Genomic DNA, 26,194 nt, shown 5'->3' with positions numbered 1-26,194 from the left:
TACTAGAACATGACTAGATAGGACTATCCTTAAGCAGACCCAAGCTGAGCTTGATCCAGCTGGTATCTCAGTATAAGCAAAGGTCAGCCCCCAAGTCTGTTTGTTAGCCTTTAAATTGTTTAGCTGTAGGATGCTGGTTTAAAGTGGGTGGTGGGGTGGAAGCCCTGGAGGATCTCTCGCTGCTGTGGTGACACCGAGCAACCCCTGGGACATCTTTCCTTTCCCATCTGCTGCTCAGGTAGACTGTGTTGTCAACAGAAGCCCCAAGATGGCATTATTGCCTTATTTTTCCAAATGATTCTTTTGGCTCAAAAAACCTCCGCAAAGCCTGTTATCCTTACAAGGTTGGGTGATTCGATTTAAGCGAGAGAGGGACAAAGTGGCATTTTAATCTTATGGAATTACCATTACTTTCTGAGCAGGTGGATAAAACAGTTGCCCTAGGGGTTGTGATTTTAGGTACAGTGGATTAAAAGGTTCTTGTTTAGAATAATCTCTTGCTGCTGGTCAGCCAAGCTACCCACGAAGGACGCTGAGACCCTGTCTCTTTGCATCATCATTGAAGTCACGGGAGGTCCCTTTTGACAGCTAGAAACTGCAGCTCAGTAAGCCATGACCAGTCATGGAGAAGCACTCTTGCTGAGTTACCCATCTAGCAAGGATCAGAAGGAAGAGAGTTCGGGATGCTAAGCTAGAGGCAAGAAGTAAAAACTGGTTGTCTGACATTTAACTCCACTGGGTAGTCTGGAGCCAGTGTGCACATCTTGTTTTACTGATATCCCTCTAACAATCTTGAGTCAAAGAGCAATATTGCCATTCTTTTATTGTCTTGAGCAGGTCCCAGGCAGGTAACCACAGCTGCTGTGAGTTCAAGGGTGCAGCAGCCATGTCACACCGAGAAGATAGTGTCCCACAGCCCTCAAGCTCTTGCACTCTTTTTGCTCCTTCTTCTCCTGTGTTCACTGAGTCTTGGAGGGGTGTTGTTATTCCCTATTGTATAAGATGCAGTTCAGAGAAATGCTCTGTTCAGCACAGTGCAAAGTGATTAGGCTCCTGGGATGATGCTTCGAGGATGGAGATGAGGTTCAGCTCATCTACCTTGTGTATGTGGCATCACCCTGCTGAGTACTCTCAATGATATTTGAGGCTGTTCGAACCTCTGCCATTGCTTACTTTGTTTTTAAATTTAGTGTCTATGCAACCATCTCTGTTCTCTGCGTCTTTCAACAGAAATAGATGCAACTGATCCATCTATCCTTGAAACTCTTTCCTGGGTTACCTTCCAGCTTTCCATCCATTTACTTGATAGAGTCTATAGAAGTCTGCACATGCTTCTAAAAACAGTCTGTAAATTCTGCACTGTAACTAACTAAGGATCTCCAAGTTTGAATCCCCAGCTCAGACTTTCCTCTGAGCTACTGGCCTATACAGGGACCTGCCTCACCCCCCCCCCCAACTGGCTGTTTCAAGGGCACCACAAATTGAGCATGTCAAGCCAAGTCTCAGATACAGACATGATCTTCTCATTCCATCTACCCAACTTGGTAGTCCCAGCGTCCAAAATGCCAGTAAACTAGATACTTTAGACTCATTCTCAAGCCTACCTCCACCTCTCACCTTCTAGAACCAATATTCCTTCCAATCTTACCAGTTTTATATAATTGCCTCTTACATTTGCACACATTTCTCCTCTGCTGCTGGGGCACCAAATCCAAGCCCATCATCTCTTGTGTAGATGTCTCATTTCCCCTGATTGAAGTCCATTCTCTGCAGTGGAAGGAAAACCATTTTATCAGAACACAAGTCAGGCAGTGTACTCCATTGTTTAAAATGCATCTAATTATATGAAGGAGAGCAAGATATTAGCACCTATCCTACATCGTCTGGATCCTTTCCAGGTGCACGTGATTTGGACTTAGCTCCTCCCCCTTACCTCACTTGTTCAAAATGTTTCAGCTTCCCACCCATTCTTACTTGTTCCCAGACTCTTGCCTGTACCTTGTCATCTGTCAGATTTCAGATTAAGGGTCATCCTTTTAGGCAAGGCTTCCCTGACATCCTCCTCTCTCTGCTCTAAGTCAAGTTGTTTCGGTGTTGTTCACATTCCAAGGGTCACCCTTCACAGTGCTTGCCTCAGTTGGACACTGTGTTCCTGGATGTGATGATTTGACCCTGTATTGCCTCCCTGTTATCTCCTAGGCTTGTTCTCTCTCTTCATATTATACTATCCACAAACACAGGGCCTGACATATAGTTTGGTACCCAATCAGTATTTGTGGAAAGACTCGATTTGTGGTCAGAATAGATAAGTAGGTTCAGTTTCATCCATTACAGTTTTCCTTAGCTTTTAAACTGTGCCCTAGCTTTGCAGACAGAGTTAACTATTCCATACTTTAGGACTTGTTGATAAATTCCAGATTCATAGATTAACCAGGATCAAACAAGTTCCATAGTGAATTTTTATTTGGCAGGGCCTCACACAGCCCAGGTTGATCTAGAGCTTTCTATGTAGCAGAGGATGACCTGGAACTTTTGACCCTCCTGCCGCTACCTCCCAGGGCTGGGATAAGATGTGTGCACCACCACTCTTGGTTCACCTGATCCTGGGAATTGAACCCAGGGCTTCATGCATGCTAGATAAACTCAGCACCATTTCAGTTTCATCCATCGCCCCACAGTTGTTTTTTAGATGGAAAAATGGGCTAATAGGAAATGAAAAAGCACCTGCAACAGAACCTCATATTTCTCACGAGTCCATGCATATGGTGCAAGCATAGTTTTCTTCAACAGGAAAAGGACAAAATTACACAGAAAGAAGCCCTTGTTGGAGACTTTCCTATCCTGTTTCTAGCTTGGGGGAGCTGATGCAAATGTCAGCTGTGAGGGGGCTCATGAGAATTTCTCTGTTAAAATCCGAGTCAATTTTGTAGAGCCAGGTTTCTTCTTCTTCAGTGTGGGTCCCAGGGATTAAACTCGGGTCATCAGACTTGGCAACATGTGCCTTCACTCATCACTCAAACAGGAAATTTAAAACCCAAACATTCTAACACAGTAAGAGTTACAATGCTTTGATACTTACATGCTGAGAAATAATGGTAGGTTAATGTGAAAAGGCCCTGTCTCCTGTAATTAAACCATTGTTTCTTTAAGAGCAGAGAACTTTATGTGTGCAATAAAAAACACTGCCATTCATAAAACATAGTATTTTCAAAACTGAGCTGAGAGTTTCAAACAGGGTTTGATGGCACTGTAAGACCCAGCTGCATTCTCGTGTAAAGTACACATGTGCATTCAGAATGAAGGCTGCAGTCGTGTTCAAGTGAAGCTGCCAGGAACATCCTGGGTTTATTATGCCTTTGATTTTGAATTAGTATTTGATTGTTGGGCATTCAGAAAACCCCCTTCTTCTTCCCTCTTCCTTCTCCTTTTTCTTTTTCAATTACAATATTCTTCTCTATGGCCCACAGTTTAAGAAATAGGGTCACAGATCTTCCTTAGGGCCAATTCAACTAAGAAACTTTCATAGTGAATGAAATAAAATCAGTAAGTGCATTCTTTGTGGTAAGTCTGATGATGAATAGATAACATTTGTACTTGAGGGCCTGAAGAGATGGCTCAGTCTTTAAGAACACTTTTTGCTTTCTTAGAGGACCTGGATTTGGTTTGCAGAACCAATATGATGGCTCATGACCATCTGTAACTCTAGTTCCAAGGGAATCTGATGCCTTCTTTTGGCCTCCAAGGGTTCCCCCTACATGGAACACAGACATACAGGGTGGCATACACACATATGCATAAAGTAAGTATTTAAACAAACTCTTGCATTTAAAGATTATATGAATCTGAAAAAGAGTTGTGCTTAAAAAAATAATGCCATTTTAGTGAACTACAGTTTTTATTTTAAATGTATGACATTGTTTTTCTTCCAAAATACCTTGTGGTGATAACTAGATGTCCTGGCTTGCAGGAAACACATCATTTAATTTGTTCAAGCTACTTGCAAGCAGCTAGACATTTTTGAAGAATTTATCATTTTGGCTGAATTCAACAGCAAATTCTCTCTCTCTCTCTCTCTCTCTCTCTCAGATCTTACACATGCTAAGTAAGCACTTCAACACTGAACAATACATCCATACATCCTCAAGCCCTGGTGAATTTTTCTAAACCACTTTTTGGGGACTAGAAATTCAACTGCTATCTGTTTAAACCCTTAAGTATACAAGAACATTATTGCTCAGCTGTAAGCATAGATAGTTATGACGAATAACTTCTGCCTTTGTTTTCCCTGTTCAACCATCAAAGTCCACTCCAGCTAAGAAAATGGAGTTTTGCTTATCTTTCATAAACCTTAGCCAGCTCTAACTTTTGAATAATTTGCAAGACAAGCTGAGGATCACGGCTGAATCTCAGATTCATTTTTAAGGTAGTTGTTTTTTCCCCCTCTCCTTAGTCTAATTTAGGATCTCTGGGATAAACAAGGTATTTTACATATGCTATTAGGAATAATTGATAGTTCAGGCCTCTGTGTGTTATACTTGTTAAAATATTTGCATTCACAAGCGAAGTCAGAATTAGAGCTTTAGGCTAGCTGCAAATCCTATCTAAGGAATGGAAGATACAAATAGCATTTTTGAATTGTTTTGAAATCATACATTTAAAGATACAGACTTACATTTTATAAAAAAGAAACACTGCCTTCCTCCCTTATCCCCCCTCCACCTTGAGTGTGGGTATGCCACACATGGTGGTGTTGGATATAAAGATGCGTTTGAGCATCTGCCTAGAGAAACTTGGTTGTTGTTTGACTTCTCTTGGAGAGACATGAGCACACATCTCCTCATCCCAGATGGGGCACTTGCATCGTCAAAGAAATATTTCCACCCAGTGTAGCTTACTAGACTAATGAATTTGTTGGGGTTACATCAAGAAGTCTGGGTGGGGGGTTACTTGTAGGAGCATGATTATCTCAAAGGCAGACGAATCACCAAAAAGTCCCACCCAATCTGGGTGATGACTCATGAAAGCTGCATCCTCCTGGAGCTTCATGCAGAACCTGGGGACAGCTCTACTGATCAAGAGTCTCTTCTCCCCAGCAACTGTTACTGCTTGTACAACCACATGAAAGGGCCCTGTGACTATAGTGGGTTTCAGGAAGTTTATAAGACTTGTGAGTTGTTATACAGAAGGTTAATACAGAACCTTCTGAGTTTCCTTTTCTCCCTCAGGAGGTAATGGTTCAATTCCTAAGATGTGGCTACATAACTTGTGGGCAGCTGCTGACTAATAACCAGACCATTGTGGTATGATGCTATCCATCCTGAAGCTTTGATGAGAAAACAGAGGGAGTTGTGTGTGGCTGTAGAAATTTTTCACTCACAAGCTCTCTTATGCCTGTGTCAAGATCTAATGGGAGACAATCCATGTCATCTATTGATAATAATAGTGTGTCCTCATCTTTTTTCCTTCAGAAGCAGGAGGCTCTACTGTGAACCTGAGTTAGTGTAAGAAGGAGCCCAGCCCCAGCTAAGAGGTACACAATGTGTGATACATACACCTTCATGCCTTGAAGTCACAGATTGGAGATGTTTGTTTTTTCACATATCCTGCAGCTACAAGCTGAAGCCTGAAGGATGAATGAGAGTTGCCTAGGTAAAGAGTAGAAGGCAGGGTTGTTCCAGAGGCCAGAGCGCAGGTGAGGCTTGCAGCACAGTAAGAATTCTGCATGTCTGGGCAAGAGGCTTGTTTTTATCTGTCACCACCATTGTAGGAGAATCTTGGAGAGGTATAATCATTAACGCATGTCAGGGTAAGTTGCTAAACAACTTCTAATTGGCTTCTTTGAGCTCTGGGATGTAGGAAAAGAAACAACTTAACTCTGGACCAAAATAAAATGGTCTCAGGCTTGGAGTGATGGCTCAGTCATTAAGACTGTGTTCTGCGCTTGCAGACAAATTGGGTTTGGTGCCTGGCATCCACGTGGCAGCTCACAAGCACATGTAACTCCAGATTCTGGGAAAACCCAATTCTGGCCTCCATGTGCACATAACTTCACATAGGCAAGCATGCATATGCACAAAACAGATAAGTAAGCAAATAAATAAACCATTCAAAATGCAGTGGTCTCTTAGAATCCACCTGCAAAGTACACAAGCAACTCCCTGCTTTCAAGAAGAGGTGTCTATATCATTTATTCATGAGGCTGATGTGCTGCCTGCTGCGCTAAGGAGTTGTGTGTTCTATATTCATGGAGTTGTAGACTCAGTTTATCTCTGTACATTGGGTTGAATGGCCTTTCCATCTTGTACAAGTAGCAACCTCTGCGTCTTTGCATGTGTACTGGTGTGTGAGCTCTTTAAGGGCTGGTGTCATTTTCGGTTCTGTAGATTGCAGGTTCTCAACAGAGTGCTATTAAGTATCTGTTATTCTTTCAGGAATCTAAAGCAATTCAGGGCCTTGGCTAGCTTCAAAATGGAGACCAGGATTTCCAGGCAGGGTTGGGGATGCACGCATTAGAAATGCAGCAGAAATACACAGAGGTCTTTGGGTAACTGCGATCATCATGGCTCATGGCATCTGATGCCTCAAACATTGGTTTTGGGACTAGCACCTTTGTGATTCTGAGTTCTTGAGTTTCGCTTTCACAACTTAGAATCCAAACAAGTGTCCATCTCAGGATGCTGTCATCAGATTTCAGACCATCCTAGGACACGGAGAAGCCAAAGTATCAACTCTAAAATGCTGTCCAAAACGATGACAACACATACACACACACACACACACACACACACACACACACACACACACACACACACACACACCCCTGCTACTTTCAACATTTTACTTTGTGCCCCTATGAGCAGTATGGTCAGTCACACTTGGGTTTCAATCCTTTCTCTTTTATGTCATAGTTGCAGAATTGTGGGCAAATAACAAATGCTAGTGTTTGAATAATCTCCCACCAAGTTAAAACTCACATTTCTACCGACTATCATTTTTGTTACATATGGCTAGCAAGCCACTGAGCTTTGAAGTCATGAAAACAATTCAAATCCCACCCGCCCAGTAGTTCTGCAAGCTTCATCAAGACAGTTTACTTCCTAAAACCCCAACTTGCAGATCCACATCCCCGAGTAGTAAGACCCATGAAAGGGAACAGAATCGAACACGGGATATGGTTATTAATAGTATATTTAGTAAGAAGAAATACAGTGACAGCCTCCTTCCCATTTTTTTATCCCATCCTTTCTGCATACCTGTGACCACGCCCATTTGGGCATAGTCAGCGCTATATAGCGGGATTATTCTCTACAGACTGTTTTTTTCCAGTTTCAGAGACTACTTAAAATGGAAAGTGCTGATTTACTAAGATGTTGACACACTGATATTACCAGGGTAATCTTCATCCCTAAAAATGCTGAATCCGGCTCCTTGTGGAAGAGCCTTAGCAACACGCCACTACTTACTTTCAAAAGGGCTCCTTTCGTGGTCACTACGCTGACGACAAAATAAATCCAAACTTGATTGTCAGGTCAATTTATAAGCCTTCAGATCTGGAAGTATCCAGGGCAGCTCGAGAAGCTCTATGTGTTGTCTTTTACATGGAATTGACAGAGCACTGTCTTTTCCAGGGCTGTACAAGAGATTCCGGGAGGAAAAGATGTGTTTCACATTCCAGTAAGGTTCATAGCATTACTTGAACATGATATATTTTTTTTTATTTTTCCTTTACTATCACTTCTCTTCCCTTCCCTTCTCCCTCTGTCTCTTTCTCTTCCCTCTTTCTTTCTTGTATATCTTTCTTTTTCCCCTCCCTCTGTCCTCCCTCCTCCCTCCTCCCTCCCTCCCTCTCTCTCTTCCTTCTTCTTTCCTTCTTTCCATCCTCCCATCCTTCCTTCCTTCCTCCCTCCCTTTGTTCTCTGTGCCTCCCTTCCTTCCTTCTTTCTCTTCATCCCTCCCTTCCTCCCCCCTCCCTCCCAACCCCCTCTCTCTTTCCCTTTTCTGGGGTTGAATCCAGGACTTTGTGGATGGTAACTAAGCGAGTGCTGCATCATGGAGCTACATCCTTGCCCTTTGGCTCTTTTCTTAACCACACAACTGAAGCATAACAAAACAGCTCTTGTGGTTGTTGTGTCCACCTAGCTGATAACCAGATCAGCTGCACACTTGAGTAGGTAGATAGTCTGAAGACCACTGGGCATTCAGCTGAACCTCTCCCTATACAACTCTATGATTTGTTCTTGGCAAAGCAGCAGTGACCCACTTGCTGGCCCCTGGTGTTCACTCTCAGTGTGGACCGTGTACCATCAATGCTGGCATCTGTCTGGAGTCTATTAGAAATGCAATCTCTTGGGTCTTGAGGATTTACATCTGCATTTTAAACACTCAGTCCCTCAAGGATTCATGTTTCAGTTTACAAAGCAGTGGGCTAGAAAGTCTCAGCAATGTCAGATGTGAGGTGCCAAGGGCAGTTGCTTTTCAGGACTAACTGGGGTGAGGGAGCCCCAAATATTTCCACCAAATTCTGTGGCTAGACAAGAGCTGCAATGAAAACAGTGCTCTCTGCCCTCCATGAGTGACAGAGATGTCCCTTCTACTCCCTTCTCACAAAGGAAGAGCAGCCAGAACTAGAGGCACTCACAGAGATAGGCTCTTGCTAAAATAGAAAATAACCTTCCTTTTCTGTAACTATTGGTTTTGGCTGATAGAAGCCGGGCATACAGTCATATTTCAGGGAAATTACCATGCCTTAATGAGAACTTTAGGTTGACAGGAGACATTTCAGTCAAATGATAGTGAAATTGATATGATCAAAATGAAATATGTGGCATATTTATCTAATCAGCTAAAGCTGCGGTCTCTAACCGTGGTCATTTACAGCTCAATCAACCCATCTGGTCATTATCAGCTAATGATACAATGAGTGATGGCCCCCATGCGGAGATAATAAGTGAGTCCACGAGAATCAGCACTTCTGTTACAAACTATGACAGGTGGGACTGAAATAGAGGTCTCTGAAAACAGTTAATGTCTGGCTTACATGACAAGAACTTAATAGGAAAAAATAGAGCTGTATGGTTAGAAGACGTTGAAAGCAAATTAGCAATTTCTACCAAGCAGCATTTAGAATGCTCACACCTTCGAACCAAGTGGATTTTCTTTTTTTCAAAACAATATTGAACTTTCCAAATTGCAAACAGACTCAAAAGACCTTTTTCCTATATTATTTCAGATCAATGCTGATGTGCTGCTTCCCTATGTTTCCTGCAAATGAATAAATGCATTTCTCTGTAGACTCAAAATGCAGCTATCAAACTAAAGAATTTGATACAGATAGGGGACTGCTATCTTGCTTGCTCTCCAGACACAGGAAACATTTCTCTCCACACTAGGAGAGCTAAAGGAATTTTTGGATTACAGTCATGTTGACACAGACTATTTTGTTTTATTTTTAATTATGCATCCACACGTGTCTGTATATGTGCCACATGTGTGTGTTGTCCTCAAAGCCCAGAAGAGGGCATCAAATCCCCCACAGCTGGAATTACAACCAGTGTAAGCCTCTTTGTATGGATGCTAGCACTGAACTTGGATCCTCTGCAGGAGCAGCATGTGCTCTTAACTGCTGAGCCACATTCTCCAGCCATTGTAACTTAAAAAAAAAGTTTTCGACAAGTTTATTCATGGGTTATGAATAGAAATAGCAGGTCTGCACCTGTAACTAAGTGGTTGAGTGCACAAGGCCTAACACTATAAACAAGCACATTAACAATAATAATGGAGTCAGACAGATGAGAACTCATAAGTCCAGAGAGCATAGAGCTGTTTCTCTGCTGGAGAGCCTGGAATTCTTAGACCATTCAAGCTCAAAATAGAAAATCTGTTATATAATAGGAAAAGTCTAAGAACTGAAATTTCCATCTTTAATTCAGAGGAAAGGAGAACCTGATATTTCATGAATTTTATTACCAAATGAACATGAAATAAAACTCTAGTAATTGTGATTGTCACCATAAAGTCCTTTAGGCACGAAACAGAAACAAACAATGTTGGAAAACTGCTAGGGAAGGGAGGAAGGGATAGAAGAGTGGAGCATCTCAAGGACCGTAGACAGAGATGGACGCCTTATCACCACTTGACAGTTAATTATTCTGGAAGCTAAGAAAAAAAAATGTTCCTAGTCTTAAATGACTCCTAGCCCAACTTTGCTCTTTGAATGAATGAAATTCTAAGGCAACACAGTTTCCTGCTTGGTCAGAGCTCCTTGGTGCATGACATCAAAACCCTGAGAGGATAATTAAAAAGAAGTACCTTCATGGGGCTGGAGAGATGGCTCTGTAGTTACAATCACATACTGGGGTTTGGCTCCCAGCACCCACAGGGGTTGCTCACAACCACCTGTGACTCCCAATAGGGGGGATCTGACATGTTCTTCTGAATGCCAGGGGCAATGCACTCACATGTGCACACACCTCCCCCACAGACATGCACCTATACAGGTGATTTAAAAATTAAATAAAAATCTAAAAAGAAACATGATGGTTCTTATACAAACGTAAAATAAGCATGCTTCTAAGATTCTGTGGACGTTACTAACCAACGAGGGAGTTAATAAGATATTGTGATTCGTTGTTGCAGTGCTTTGAGGAAAGGGAAGGATAGAGGGAGAAAAGGGAAGCTCTCATTGTAACACTCTAGGATGCAGACCACACGATAGTTCTAAAAGTGTTATGTATATTTGATGGGTGAAAAGCAAGAGTAGCTCAATTGCCCATCAATAACGAAATAATTAAATACTGGTAAATACACATCTCCTTAGGCAAATGTAAGTGCTGGGCAAGTATCTTCTAGAGCAGAGGGAGTTTGCCCCAATGATTCTCAAAGCCACACAGCTGCCTGGGAGACTGTCCTGTGATTCCAGCAGTCACGTGCTTTTCGGATCACCTGGCACGTTTCTGGTTTATCTTTGATTTTCTTGCAGTTATTATTTTCCCCCTTTTGCTTTAAAACTGTTCCAGTTTAGATGATGGATGATACAGCCACTGTCGTTCATTGGCTGTGAGGTGAAGGATCAACTCTCAGTCTCATGTATTTCCCTTGGAAGCACCCCAGAGGAGGAGACGGCAAGTGTCAGGAGGCTTTCTGAGCTGTTTGTATCTAATTTACACTTAGATGGGTCACAAAGTGCTGGATATTAGAAGCATTCAGAAATGTTAGTGGCTATTATTGCTATCATTACACCTGATTCAAATAGACAGGCAGAGGAAATCCAGGGTGATGGCTGCTCTTTGTGAGGGCAACCTCAGACTTGGGGACAGTGCCTGGAGAACACTGGGCTTCTGTCACAGGTAATACGTTATTTCCCATTGGCTTCCAGAGCTGAATAAAAAAAGGAATTTGAATGTTTTCTTTTACCATTTATTTGGGCCCAAATATGTCAAGGCAAATTGCTGTGTGGTCTGGATCCATAAGCAGGCTAGCATATGTCTAGTGAAAACCTGGAAAGAGAGACAATTTCAAGAGAAAGGGACAAATCTTGGCTATCACATTTTGGATAAAACTGTAGGAGATTTTAAATAAAAAATATCTCTCACTCTCTCTCTCTGTGTGTGTGTGTGTGTGTGTGTGTGAGAGAGAGAGAGAGAGAGAGAGAGAGAGAGAGAGAGAGGTCATCTTTATGTCCGGTCCTTCCTCCTCTTCAGAGACCAGTCCACTGATCACTGATATTTGGTTCTGTGTTTAAAAACATTAAAAATAGAATATATATATATATATATATATATATATATATATATACACATATATATATCTTAACTAAAAATCATTCCTTGATATAATGGTTGGCTCTAGTCTTTTTCTTTTTATTTATTTATAAATAAATTACTTATTTTTATGTGTATAAGTGTTTCTCCTGCAGGTGTGTGTTCAGTACTCTCAGAGCTCAGAAGAGATGATGGATACCCTGAAACTAGAGTTACAGACAGTTGTGAACCACCATGTGGGTGCTGAGAACTGAACCAGGGTCCTATGTAAGAATAGCCAGTGCTCTTAACTGCTGAGCTCTCTCTCCAGCCTCTTCTTTTTTTTTTTTTTTTTTTGAGACAACATCTCACCATGCAGCCAAGATTGGTCATCTTTCTGTCTCAGTCCCCTAAGTACTAGGGTTACAGGCAGGAACCACCATACCTGGTTTGGATTCATAATCCATGATGTAGCTATACTGTGAGCTATTGGATGCTTTATTGTTAATGAACCATTAGATTGCTTCTGCTATTTTGAAATATAATTACAAATATTGCTGCAATGGCAGTCTTGAATTCATCTTACTGTGCATAGACATTCGTGGAATGACTCACAGGTCAAGCATGCTACATGCCTGTTACCAAATTACCTTACAATATCTACTTTAACAAGAAATACAATCCGTCTTTAAACATTCTGTATTTGTATGCAAAAAAAGAACTAACTCTCTTTGTAAGACCATCCTTCAGTTCTAGTTCTTAGAGTTTACACCATCATAAATAAGGATACAGGGAGACTGTAGTAATCTTAGAACTAACCTACCTTTGATAACGGCTAGGGGCTTACCCTGGGGCTGACTTGCAGGGACACAGGATTTCCTACGTGTTGTATGTCATATAAGTTGGCTTTGGGACATTGACACAGACCAAAAAACAATTAAGGCTTTTCCTAGTCGTCTTCCTCTTCTCTGTTATACAGACATGATGTTTAGGGAAGAAGGCTGCTACTACTCAGGCAGCCCTCTGATAAGAAGGTCTTGGTGGTGAGAACAAGGTTAACCTTCACACCCGTCTCCATTCATACCACCCACCTCCATTCATACCGTCCATCTCCATTTATAGCAGTACCACAGCTCCTATCTCTGGTTGAAGGGAGTTTAAGACTGGATACCAAACCCCTAAATATTCTAGTTTACACTTTGATCTCAGGTTTGGCTGCTAGAATGTGGCTAGTGCAGGAATTGTTTCACGTCAGCTAACTGGCGGGGGAATTTCCAAGTTGCTACTGGGGAGAGTACAGTTTTGTATCTACAGACAACATTGTGAACTGTATTATTCCTATATGGATTCCTGGAAGCTGGATGTGGCATTAACTGTGTAGAGGTCTGAGCATGGATAATCACTGGAATGGCCTACTTCATTATCAGTTTGAGAAATTTACCACCCAGCTTGGACCAATTGACTCAGGGAGAATCAGAAAAAGGATGGCCAAGGTTTCCTTGGCTGAGAAACAAAACCATCTCCCAAGCATTTCTTTCAATCCTGAACACAAGCCTCATTCTAACTTCCAGTGATAACTGAGCAGTGTGAGCTGTATAGTGGAATGAACATTTCTAATACAAAACAAACGCCAGCACATCCATCTTAAAATGTAGTGTCTTAATGTGATCCATGACTTACCACCTTTTATACTGCTTTCTGTTTGATTATAATTTTATCTATTAATCATGCTAATCCAACAGAATCTGCCTTAATCAAATGTGAATCAATTACCCAGTTCTTCAAATTATATTTTTAATGAAAGACATTTTTTAAAATTGAATGCCAATTAGGCCAAGTCTAACTTGTTCAAGAAAGTTCGGGTTATCACAGAACAGTGTGAGCCTTGGACTCTACCTGTATTTCTGGCACTTTCTGATGAGAGCGTGCTGTGTGCTCTTAGACACAGCCATTAACCTCTCTGTAATTCCCAGTTTTCCACCTGTGAAATGGAGATAATGATCCTTCTGGCTTGGGAAATGATTTTATGGCTCAGTTGAAAAATGTAGCTAGAATACTATTATTTTTGTAAAGCCTTATGTAATTTTGATCTTAATTTCTTACTGTGGGTGGCTTTGTTTTCCTGAACACCACAGTAGGCTGCTTTTCCACACCATTAAAGAGCCATACAGGAATCTGCAGAGGGGGAAATTATGCTAGGCAAAGTCTGTCTTCAACAGACATTCTTTTTAAAACTACTGATTTTTATTAGTTGTGTGTGTGTGTGTGTGTGTGTGTGTGTGTGTGTGTGTGTGTGTGTGTGTGAGAGAGAGAGAGAGAGAGAGAGAGAGAGAGAGAGAGTAAGTGCCCAAGGTGGCCAGAAGAGAGTTTCAGATCCCTTGGAGCTGGAGTTACAGGCAAGTGGTAAACTTCTGTGTGGTACTGGGAACTGAACTTGGGTCTTCTGTAAAAGCAGTATATGTTCTAAACCGTTGAGCCATCTCTCCAGTCCTTTGGGCAGACATTCTTCACCAGGGATTCCTATGGGATCAAAGTGCCAAGGATGGTTTAACTCTTGGACTCACGAACTTCAGTCTGAGTGGCCTTTAGGAGCTCTGACTGGAAAAACATGCAAGGTTGCTTTTGAGTTCAGTAGAATAAGGGCTGCCTTCATAAGGCCTGAGGCAGACATGAGAATGGAGCACAGAGGCACGAGGACAGAGGGAGTGGGCTACAGCCAATTTGGGGTTAAAGGGCTCTGTACATGGACTTCTGAAGTCTGGCTCCACTGAGACTGTGGATCCTTGTATTATCTGGCTCCCATTCACTGAAACAAACAGCTTATAATGAGGAAAGCTTCATTAGGCTCATGGTTTCAGAGGTTTTAGTTCAAGGTCACATGGCCCTATTGCTTTGGGTCTGTGACAGGAGAGTCTATTATGTGGGGAATACATGGGAGCCTGGTAGAGAAAGCTACTCAGCTCATAGACAGCCCGGGGAATCAAGAGGAAGAGACACATAGATAATAATTATAGTTTTATTTCTGTTACTGTGGCAAAATACCCTGACCAAAAGCAATGTAGAAGAGAAGAGATTTATTTGGCTTACAATTCCGGGTGACAGGTCATTGCCAAAGAGAAGACAAGGCAAGGCCTCAAACAGTCACATCACAGCCACAGTCAAAAGCAAAGAGAATAAACGCATCCTTGTGCTTGCCTGCTTGCTTGCTCCCAGCTAGCCTTTCCCTTGCTTATAATGTTCAGGACAACCTGCGTAGGGAATGTGGGTATTTTTATATTAATTATTAATATAGTCCCCTACAGACATGCCCACAGGCTGGCCTGTTCTAGTTGAGACTCTTCCCAGCTGATCCTAGGTTGTGGAAAGTTGATAATTAAAAACTAGCCATCACAGACTTCGACAGGCTTCTGATATTCTTTCCAAGGATGTGTTGTCCCATGTCCCAACTTCCTCCATCTAGGTCCAACCTCAAAGCTCTATTGAGGGAACTTTCAAGAAACCAGCAATAGCAATCATTCTCCCTCTCCCCTCCCTCTCCCTCCCCCCTCATGCTGTGTTCGTGTGTGTGTGTGTGTGTGTGTGTGTGTGTGTGTGTGTGTGTGTGTTTATGCACATTTCTCTAGATGGGTCTATACTTAGAACTGACTTCTAGTAAGTTTCTAAATGGTGTCTAAGGACAACTGCTTTAGGCTCAAATTGGCTATGAGGTCGATGACCCAAGGCTTGGTCTGGGGCTGATACTGTGGGATCATCTCCACCTGTTCAGTGATGGCAGACAGGCATCTTATCAGCAGACAAGTGTCTGTGTGTGTTCTGTAGAGCTAGCTGCCATTACACCGTGTGAAATTGGGGGATCTGGACCTCTTGGGAAGAGGGCTCTTTCAAGTTGTTCAAGTTTAGGGAGGTAATGATAGTTGCCACATTCTCTTTTTTTCTCTGTCATAAGTGCCTACTCCTCTGGTATTTAGTGCTACAGTGGAGTTGAAATTACACAGTTGATCCAGTCAAGCATCTTCTGTACATCAATGACAAGTGATCTCATGGTGGTAAAAAGCTCTCTTGATGGCAGTTGGCAGTGTGATATATTAGTGACTATTGATGGACAGCTAGGAGCCATCTTTCAGTTTTGGGATGTCACAGTGTCATAGTGGTTCATGGAAAACCATTTTATTAATGATCATCCATGGGGGGGGTGCTACTGCCCCATGAAATGGCCTGGCACCTGATGTGGAAACTGAGTTCTGTGACTGTTCTGCTGGTAATTTCTTTGCCATTTGACTTAAGTGGGAGCGACATGCTTCCACTTGGAGCCAACACTACTTCCAATTTCTGAGTTCTAATGCTGTTAGAATGGAGACCTGTAGCCCATCCCGTGTGAACACGATGCTGTGGGGGGGGTTGAACTAAGCACCACTGTTAGTGCCCGGTTATCTCTAATAATCCAGATTGTGTGCCTCCCCTCACCCCCAGTGCCCCAGAAAGTGCAGTGAAAGCATCTTGTAGGAAAGTCTCACTACACACAAGTTAGATGACATTTTCTCTTCCAGAAGTTATGACTCTTCTGAATAGATTTTTAGTACAACTATCTGGTCAATAAAGTGAATATCTGGAGCTATTTAAAATGTGTTTTTGTTTGTTTTGTTTTCCAGTGTTCGAGGGTGTGTGTGTGTGTGTGTGTGTGTGTGTGTGTGTGTGTGTGTGTTCAGTTGCCTGTGAAGGTCAGAAGGTGGTGTAAGATTCCCAGAAGCTGGAGTTACAGACAGTTGTGAGTGGACCAGTGTGGGTGCTGAGAATCAAACCCAGGTCTTCTGGAAGAACAGTGAGTGTTCCTAACCACTTAGCTATCCCTCTGGCCCCATGGCCCCTTTGCATTAGAAATAATAGAAACAGGAAATGAGGATTAAATTAAAAAAAAACTTGAATCTATCCAACTTGAACCTATCCAGTTTATTTACATATCTGCTTTAAGATGAACACACACACACACACACACACACACACAAACACACACACACACACACACACACACAGAGCACAAACATACGCCTCCAGTAACTAATTTATATTCTCTGACTATATATTAATTAAGAGTAGGAGGGAGGGAGGGAGAAAAGAGACAAAAAGTGGGATAGGACAATACCTTCAATTTAAATTAAATTTAGATTTAAAATTATGCCACTCTATTTGGAGAACTTCTGTCAATAACTCACGTTATTCACCTATCTTTTTAATGCTGCAGTGACAGTTTAATCTTCAAGGACAATTAAAAGAGTTAGTATTATTTTGAGTCTTTTATGTTATAGTAGATTATTTCACATTAAATGTTAAATACCTATCAGTTTTCATTTCCTGCTAATAAATCCCCACATTCATCAATCAAAAATATGATCATATGAGACATGTGTGTACAGAGAGAGGGGTAGGAGAAGAGCGAGAAGGGAAAGGGAGAGGGAGAGAAGAGAGATTGAGAGTGAGAGAGATACTGAGAGAGAGAGATGGAGAGGGACCAGAAGAGGAGGGAGCAAGAGAGCGAAGAAGACACAAAAGGAGGAGAGAGGTGAGAGTGGGAGATTGGAAGAGAGAGAAAGACACTGAGAGGGATAGAGAAAGGTTGAGAGAGAGAGATTGTGAGGGAGAAGGAAAGGGAGGAAGAGGGCAGGGAAGAAAAAGGGTGGGGAAAAGAGGAGATAGAGAGGGAGAGAGGGAGAGAGGGAGAGAGGGAGAGAGAGAGAGAGAGAGAGAGAGAGAGAGAGAGAGAGAGAGAGAGAGAAGAGAGAGAGAGCATTTTTAAGTCTTTGCTGGAAAATTTTCAGGCAGCTGGTGTCTCAGTGGCTTGGTTATGATCAATGTCAGGCAACATAGTAAATAATGTATTTACTAGTTCCTAACAGCTAAATAATGCCCTTATATTTCACCTTAACTGAATTGTCAATACTATATTGATGAAGTGTCACGGGTTTAGAGGTAAACTGACCTTGTGTCACCATTTTTCATTCCACAGCATTATTGAAGGTTCCAGAATAAAAGAGAAAGAAAGAAATTTACTGCCCTGATTAATAGATGTTACCAATGAACTTGGTTGAGTTGCCTTATGTACACTTGATCCCTTGGGAAGGACAGGTGAATGGAGCTCACTGGGCAGTGGAAGAGGTGGGTGCTCCTCTTCCTCCCCCTTCCCTCCTCCTTCCCCTCCCCCTCCTCCCTCTCCTCCTCCTCCTCCTCCTCCTCAAGGCTGTGGACATGGCTGCTTGGCCAGCTGTCGGCTGCTCATCTCTGCAGGTGACTTGAGATCTCCTCTGATGACAAGGGCAGCTTGTGAAGCAGAGATGTGACCTGCACAGGACTGTTTCTCTCTGCCTCCAAAAATACCTCCTGATTTGTTTAGGAACCCCAGAGTACACAAAGAAGATGAAGACAGAAGATAGGTTTTATAATTCTGGGGAAAGGAACCCTTTATAATATGTGTTTGGTGGAGCCCTCCCAAACAGCTGCTCAGAACCAGTAATGAATACGTACCTACCCACACCAATCCACAGACTACCTTCATGCTGTGGCAAGGCGACCTTCTGACCTTCACCTTTCTTTTGTTCCGATCTTGTCTTCTGTGACATCCCAACTCCAATAGAGTCTTTCTCTGGATCCTCCCTGTGGTAGTTAACATGAATCACTGATTTGACAGGATCTAGAATCACATAGGGGACACACTTCTGGGTATGTCCACGAGGGAGTTCTAGATGAACTGAGATGGGAAAGCCCAGCTTGAATGTGAGTGGCTTCCTTCCATAGGTTGGGATCCCACTTGAACAAGAGAGAGAAGGTGAGTTGAGCGCCTTCATTTATCACTCTGCTTCCTGACTGGATGAGGTGTGGTCCACTGCCTCATGCTCCCACCTGCCATGCCTCCTTCCCCACCATGGTGGCCTGTACTCTCTAGAATGATTAGCCAAAATAAGCCCTTCATCCCATGAGTTTCTTCTCTGGGGGCATTTCATTCCAACAACAAAGTAACCATCACATGTACCAACCAGAAGATAGTCCCCAAACTATCTTCATCATGTCTGCTCCTTACTCCCATCCTAGAACTCACCAAGCTTGGCCTTGCTTAGCTTCTGAGATCTGAGGGCATCAGAGGCATTCGGGGTGTTGTGGCTATAGATATGTCCTTGTTTTACTGACAAACTATTGTGTCCCCAGTAGTTTATAAGAAAAGGTAAACTTCTTAGCATTTAAAAATACTTTCTGCCATTGGCTTGTATGTTCTGCCCTCCTTCATCTTGACAAACTCTTGCCTTTCAAAACTCATCTCAGACATTATTGTCTAAAACACTTCATAAACTATTTTTTAAATATTTATTTATTTATTAATTATATGTAGTGTTCTGCCTGCATGTATTCCTGTAGGCCAGAAGAGGGCACCAGATCTCATTACAGATGGTTGTGAGCCACCATGTGGTTGCTGGAATTGAACTCAGGACCTCTGGAAGAGCAGTCAGTGCTCTTAACCTCTGAGCCCCCATAAATTTTTTTAATGCATATGAGTTTTGCTCACATGCACATCTGTGTACCATGTGCATACCTAATGCCCATGGAAGTCAGAAGAGGGCATCAGATCCTCTACAACTGGAGTTATTAACAGTTGTAAGCTGCCATCTGGGTGCTGGGGGTTGAACCTGGGCCTTCTGTAAGAACAAGTGCTATTAACTACAGAGCCATCTCTTTAATCCCAACCATAAACTTTTAACCTGAAAATTGTGTATAATGATAGCATATTGAGTACTCAGCATCACAAATTATCAGAGAAATAAAAAAAAAACCCACAATGTGATATCAGCTCCATCCAGGAAGAATAGCCATTAGCAAATAAATAAATATGTAGGATTGGGATTCATGAGTACTTGTCTTTAAAAAAGTATCATGGGGAATCTTCAGAATGTCAAAGTGGAACACCATATTGTTAGTATACTGTTAGTGAAACTTTCTCTGTCTCTCCATGTGATGTCAATGTCTGTGTTACTCCAACCCCGAGAAGTCTATCACAGCTCTCCTTGCATGACATCACAGTCTCTCATCTCATTTCTCTTATCCCCACACCCTCACCACCTCTTAAAATCCACACTACTGCTTCCAAAGTCTGGTGCATTTGAGACCCAATATTTTCATGTATGTATGTATGTATGTATGTATGTATGTATGTATGTATGTATGTATCATGACATGTGTAAGTATGCTTGGCATGCACTCATGTGCCTATGCATATTCACATGTGTGTAGGTGTATTTAGGGTCCAGAGGTTGACATTAGGTGTCTTTCTCAAGTGCTTTCCTCTTCATTTATCAAGGCAAATTATTTTATTAGGCTCAGAGGTTGCCTAATGGGGGGATGTCCTTTTGTATATATGTTTCTCGTATTGGTTGATGAATAAGATACTGTTTGACCAATAGAGGCAGGATGATAGACGGGACTAGGAGACGAGGAGAATTCTGGGAAAGGTAGGCAGAGAGGCACCTTGAAGAGATGCCATGTAGAGACCAGGAGGATAGGATTGCCAGGTGTTCTCTGGTAAGATAAGGCCATGTAGAAATACATAGATTAGTAGTTATGGGTTAATAATTAAGACAGAGTTAGCCAAGAAGACGCCCTAGCCTTCAGCCAACAGTTTTATAAATTAATATAATGTCTGTGTTTATTTGAGGCAAAGCATCTGTGGGACCAGGCAGGACAAGAAATTCCAGTGACAGTTGCCAGTTCACTTGGTCTGGCTAGCTAATTTGTTCTGAGATTCCTGTCTTTGGCTCTAGAGACCTGGGATTACAAGAGCACTGGGATAACAGGAACTCTGGGATTACAGGAGCACTAGGATTACAGGAACACAGGGATTACAGGAACACAGGGATTACAGGAGCACTGGGATTACAGGAGCACTGGGATAACAGGAACTCTGGGATTACAGGCGCACTGGGATTACAGGAACAAAGGGATTACAGGAGCACTGGGATTATGGGAGCACTAGGATTACAGGAGCATTGCACAACCACCAGGCACAGTGCTAGGAACCAGTTCTCCAGTCCTCCAGCCTCAGGAGCAAGTGTTTTATCCACTGAGCCATCTCTCCAGCCTCCCTTAGACCTGGACTATTCTCTGATTATGTTTTCAACACTTTGACACCTCAGTTAGACCACAAATGTTTTTGGTATTGTTTTCTATCATATATTTAACCTAGTAACATCTTTGGTTCAGGTTAGTCATTTATTAAGGGTATGATATTGGTAAAGAAAAGTAGTTTATATATACAGTGGACATTTTTTTTAGCCATAAAGTATGTGTTTTTTTGCAGGAAAATAGATGCAACTTGACAAAATCCACATTAAGTGAATTAAATCAGTCAGAGAAGTATGCATCTTTTACTTCATTTGTGGGTCCTATACTTTATGGATGCATAAAATCGTATGTGTGTAGATGGTATGCAAGTACAAGGGAAACTGTTCAGGAAATAAAGGGGACTGGTGGCAGGGTGGGGGGAGGAAGGAGTGGGCACACTCAAAGGACACCACACAACTGAATAAAAATGCCCTTATGTAGCCCTATCTAGTATGACTTTTAAGACAACAAAAAAGAATGAAATTGAACAAACCTTCAAGGTATTAGTATTTAAATCTGAATTTAAAGTCAGCATATAAGTGTGTGTGTGTGTGTGTGTGTGTTTTAGAGAGAGAGAGAGAGAGAGAGAGAGAGAGAGAGAGAGAGAGAGAGAGAAGTGAGACAAGAGACATGGGGAGAGAAATTTTAATTTATTCACTGGTGTGTCTGTTTTAGAAATACAGTCTTTCTGCTGATTGTGTTTCAGCAGGAAAAAAAAAAACAATTTATAAGAATGACAAGCTCCGTGAAGTACATCAGGAACAGTCAGTAATCAAACTGCCCAATTACATTTCCTATAACTGATTAAGATTAATCTGGACCTTCAGAGGAACAAAAATTTGGTTGCTGGGGTGAGGTTTTTTTTTTAAATAGCTGTATCACTATAAATTTATACCCACCATATAAAAACTGTCAATGTATTTAATTAACTGCCAAAATATTCCCCACGGAAGGCTGTCAACTGAATTAACTAAGCACCACAGTTAAGTTTTAATTAGCCATTTTAGGGCCTGTAGAATTAGGTGCAGAAGGCAAGGTGATAATTTCATATATATATATATATATATATATATATATATATATATATATGTACTTAGAATTTCATGTGAAATTAAAAGTTAAGAGGGAGAAATACATTGTATACAATGTATATATGTATGTATTCCTCCCTCTTATACAATACATTGTATATGTATATATGTATTGTATATGTATATATGTATACATTGTATATGTATTGTATATGTATATATGCATACAATGTATATGTATTTCTCCCTCTTTTAATTTCACATGAAATTCTAAGTACTCATATTTCCAATCATATCCTGCCTCTTCCTGCCTCCTCCCTCCTTTTCTCTCTCCTTCCCTTATTTCCTTCCTTTATTTCCCTCTTTCCCCTTGTAGTTTCGCTTAGCTTTAACTTTTAACCACATGTATTCAATACTTTTTAAATAGTACTATTTTTAAGGAGAGATTAGCTTCCAGAGCCTAGAATTTATAAAGTCAACACTTTAATAACATTTTTAATTAAAATATTCATGAGGTTAGAGAGAGCTCAGTTCAGAGGGCCCAGGTTCTATTCCTAGGGCCTGCATAGTGACTCACAGCTGTTTGAAATTCCAATTGCAGGAGATCTATGGGAACTATACACACATGGTACCTAGCCATACATACCTGCAAAACACACATAAAATAAAATGGTCATAGAAAAACAACCCATCACAGATCCAGCTAGGTTTGTAGTCTTTCAATTCTGTCAGAACAACCTACTTTATTTGGTGTGAGTTCATGCATTTATGAAAGTGATTGGTTATGATGGTTATGTAACACCTAACTCACAGGTTGCTTTGATGTCTTTAACATGTTTTGTCTACAGCTAATTTCATCACAATCATCTCTTGCCTACCCCAACACACACACACACACACACACACACACACACACACACACACACACGAGAGAGAGAGAGAGAGAGAGAGAGAGAGAGAGAGAGAGAGAGAGAGATAAATCAGTCAAATGTCATGTACTTGGCTGTAACAAGCTACTACATTTAGATATTATAGAAGTCTCAATTATTTGATTGCATAGCATCTGACCACAAGGCATTAGAATGAGTTATGGAAGAGGCAGTTTATTTCAAAAGAATGAAGCTACTCTGACAGACTAATTGATGACTATGTGATGTACTCTCAGATAGTAATTGGCTCAATACCAAGCCACTAGTCATCTGAACACTAAGTTGAAAGTAGGTACATTAGATGAGGACTAGGGAGATGGTTCAGTTGAAAGCATGAGGACCCAAATTCAATCCCCAAAATCCATATAACAAAAGCTAAGCACAGTGACACATACTTCCAACCTTGGTGTTGAGGGGATGGAGACAAGTGGATCCCAATCCTGCCACCCAGGTTGGTCTACTTGGTGAGTTCCAGGCCAGTGAAAGACCTGGTCTCAAAAGAACAAAGGGTCACATTTTGGAGGAATGACATCTGATGTGTTTCTCTGGCCTCACACACATAGACACCCATTCACTAGCATGCACTTGAACCCCCCCCCCCACGCACACATACATAACATCTCTACATCACACACACACACACACACACACACACACACACACCATCTCTACATGAACATACATCACACACACACACACACACACACACACACACACACACACACACACACACAGAGGCTCTTTCCCCAGATCTCACTGAGAAATTTCTTAAGGTTCAGTTATCCAAATTGAACACACACAATTGACCAAACAAACAGAAGTATGTATAGACCTTTATTTTGCTGTCTGCTATGTAACCAATCCCAAGAGATTATTCTAGATATCTTAAAAAAATCTTTTTATTTTTTAAAAAAGAAGACCGTGGGAGGGGGCTGGAGAGATGGCTCCTCAGTTAAGAGCACTGGCTGCTTTTTTAGAGGACCTGGTTTGATTCTATGTATCTACATGATGGCTCACAACTGTCTGTCACTCCAGTTACAGAGGGTCTGATGCCCTCTTCTGACTTCTATGGGCACTGCACATACATACAAGCAAAACACTACTCACATACATAATTACAAATACCTTTTTTTAAACTCAAAAAGGGGAGGGCTAATGTGTTTTGATTAGGACAGTTTTATGACTCAGAAGCTTTGAGACAGTGGGATTTGCTTTTGTTTGAGAACATATTCTACCAGGGGACTTTGTCACTTCTTGAATTGCAGGGACCAAGGTTTGCTATTCGCTGTGTGGCCTTTAAGAAGACACTTTCCCACTCTGATGCTTGTGTTCCATAGTTACAGAAAGGATTTTATAACATTTTCTTCAGTGGGCCGTTTGAAAGATCAAATGAAATAATGTGAAATGCTTTTCAAATGTTAAACTACTAAGGGGCTGGAGAGATGGCTCAGCATTTAAGAGTACAGGCTGCTCTTGCAGAGGACCTGGGTTTGATTTCCAGCACCCACATGGTGATTTACTACCATCCATAACTCCAGATCCTGAGGATCTGATGTTCTCTTTTGACCTACAGGCACTACACAAACATTGTTGTAATTTGAAAAATTGGCTCAACAGAGAAAGATTCCATGCAACAGAATTTAAACAGAAGTTTATTATTATTATTATTAAGGGAAAAGGATCATAAAAAGGGGGAATGGGAGTAGGGAGACCAGCCTCCAGGAGCAGGAGCATTGGGAGAGAGGAAAGAGAGGCAGAGAGTGGGGGCAGGGGTGGAGGATGGAAGGTAGGTAGGGCCCTTTAAAAAGGAAACATAATAGGTACAGATGGTGTTCTTAGTGGCAACAGCTGAGGGCATATCCTATCAGAACTCCAAAGGCAGGCCAATACAAATGCCTAAATACTAACACACATGATGCAAGTATATACATACATATAGGTAAAACCCCATACATATCAAACAAGATAAATAAAAATATTATACTATTAAATTATAACACTAAGTTTATGATTATTATTATATATTTCTATCAGACATTAGTCCTCAAAGCCTTTTCTTTAATATATTTTGGTCACATATCATGTGATATTTACCCAGGTTTATTAGAAGAGGGAGATTCTATTCCCTGGACCAAAGCCCTAAGTGTCTGCTTTTACAGCACCATTTAGTACCACTGACTTCCTTCAGCGTCCTTTAAGCTTCTTTGAGTGGTTACCTTAGAAATGAAAACTGTGATGGTTGGGATGCAACTCAGTCAGTTGGGTGATTGTCTAGCATGTCTGAAAAACTGGTTCCATGCCCAGCAACACCTACAAATTGGGAGTGATGGTGCACACCTGCAATCCTAGCTCTTGGAGTTGGAGGCTGGAGGATTCAAAGTCCAAGGTCCCCCTCAGTTATATAGTGAGTTTAGGCTGGCCTAGGATAAACAAGATCTGGTCTCAAATAAATATACAAATAAATATAATCATGCACATTATGGTATAAATTGGCATATTTATGTATAATTTTATACATGCTCTAAAATATTGTCAGCATTATAAAACACACAAAAAATAACAGTCACTTTCAGAAGAATGGAAGGGATTCAGGGTTTGTAGACAGTGACATAAATCTAGCACTTCCTTCCTATTTCCTTCTCAAAAGAAACAGAAAGCTGGACCGTGGTGGTGCACACCTTTAATACCAGCTCTTGGGAGGCAGAGGCAGAGTTCCAGAATAGCCTGGTCTACAGAATGAGGATAGCCAAGTTCTAGGATAGCCAAGGCCACACAGAGAAAACCTGTCTTGAAAAAAAAAAACAAAAAAAGCTCCCCCCAAACAACAACAACAACAACAAAATGAACAAGAAAGATTAACCTTATTTCTGACAAAGGAGAAAATAGCTATAACCTAGGTGGGAAAGGTGATGAAGGTTATTTAGGAAGACACGAAGCCGCGACACCTTGCACTTACCTTAGAAAAAGACAACACACACTTCTCCAGGGAGGTGTGCCTTGAGGTGTGAAACCTAAAATCTGTGTGCACCAGCAGAGGAAGGAAAGCATGCTGCTTCCATAGAGGCTTTTTTGTAGCTGGTTTTATTCCAGAAATGAAGAAAATGAAACTAGAAAAGAAATTACAGACATGAGTCATATGTTCAGGAAGCAATCTGTCTCTGCCAGAGGCAGAGAAAAGTAACTTTGCTTTGGAAGAAACTCATTTTGGCTTAATGCCATTAACTCAACAGAAAACAAACTTGTTAAAACTCTGCAATGTGAGAAAAGTTCTGGCTGGACTTGGCCCTTCCCCAACATGAATTTCCGCAAATATTAGGTCCTGGAAAAACTCATGTTGTTAAGATGAAAAATCTATAAG

The 26,194-nt window shown here is 41.4% G+C and overlaps 1 long non-coding RNA gene across 2 annotated transcripts; it reads right to left on the bottom strand.

The window, feature by feature from the left end:
* Positions 1–805: 805 nt before the first annotated feature.
* LOC118238781 lies at positions 806–25,932 on the bottom strand. Of its 2 annotated transcripts, XR_004769886.1 has the most exons (5): positions 25,793–25,932; positions 18,255–18,383; positions 7,464–7,630; positions 1,673–1,767; positions 806–990 (listed from the first exon to the last, which is right to left on the bottom strand). It is a non-coding gene; the product is annotated as an uncharacterized LOC118238781 (long non-coding RNA). The 2 variants fall into 2 exon arrangements; XR_004769885.1 differs by lacking the exon at positions 7,464–7,630.
* Positions 25,933–26,194: the final 262 nt, after the last annotated feature.

Source organism: Cricetulus griseus, chromosome 4, assembly GCF_003668045.3.
Source record: "Cricetulus griseus strain 17A/GY chromosome 4, alternate assembly CriGri-PICRH-1.0, whole genome shotgun sequence".
Classification (NCBI taxonomy): Eukaryota; Metazoa; Chordata; class Mammalia; order Rodentia; family Cricetidae; genus Cricetulus; species Cricetulus griseus.
Note: the sequence above shows the minus strand (reverse complement) of the source record. Positions and strands in the feature narration are given on the sequence as shown.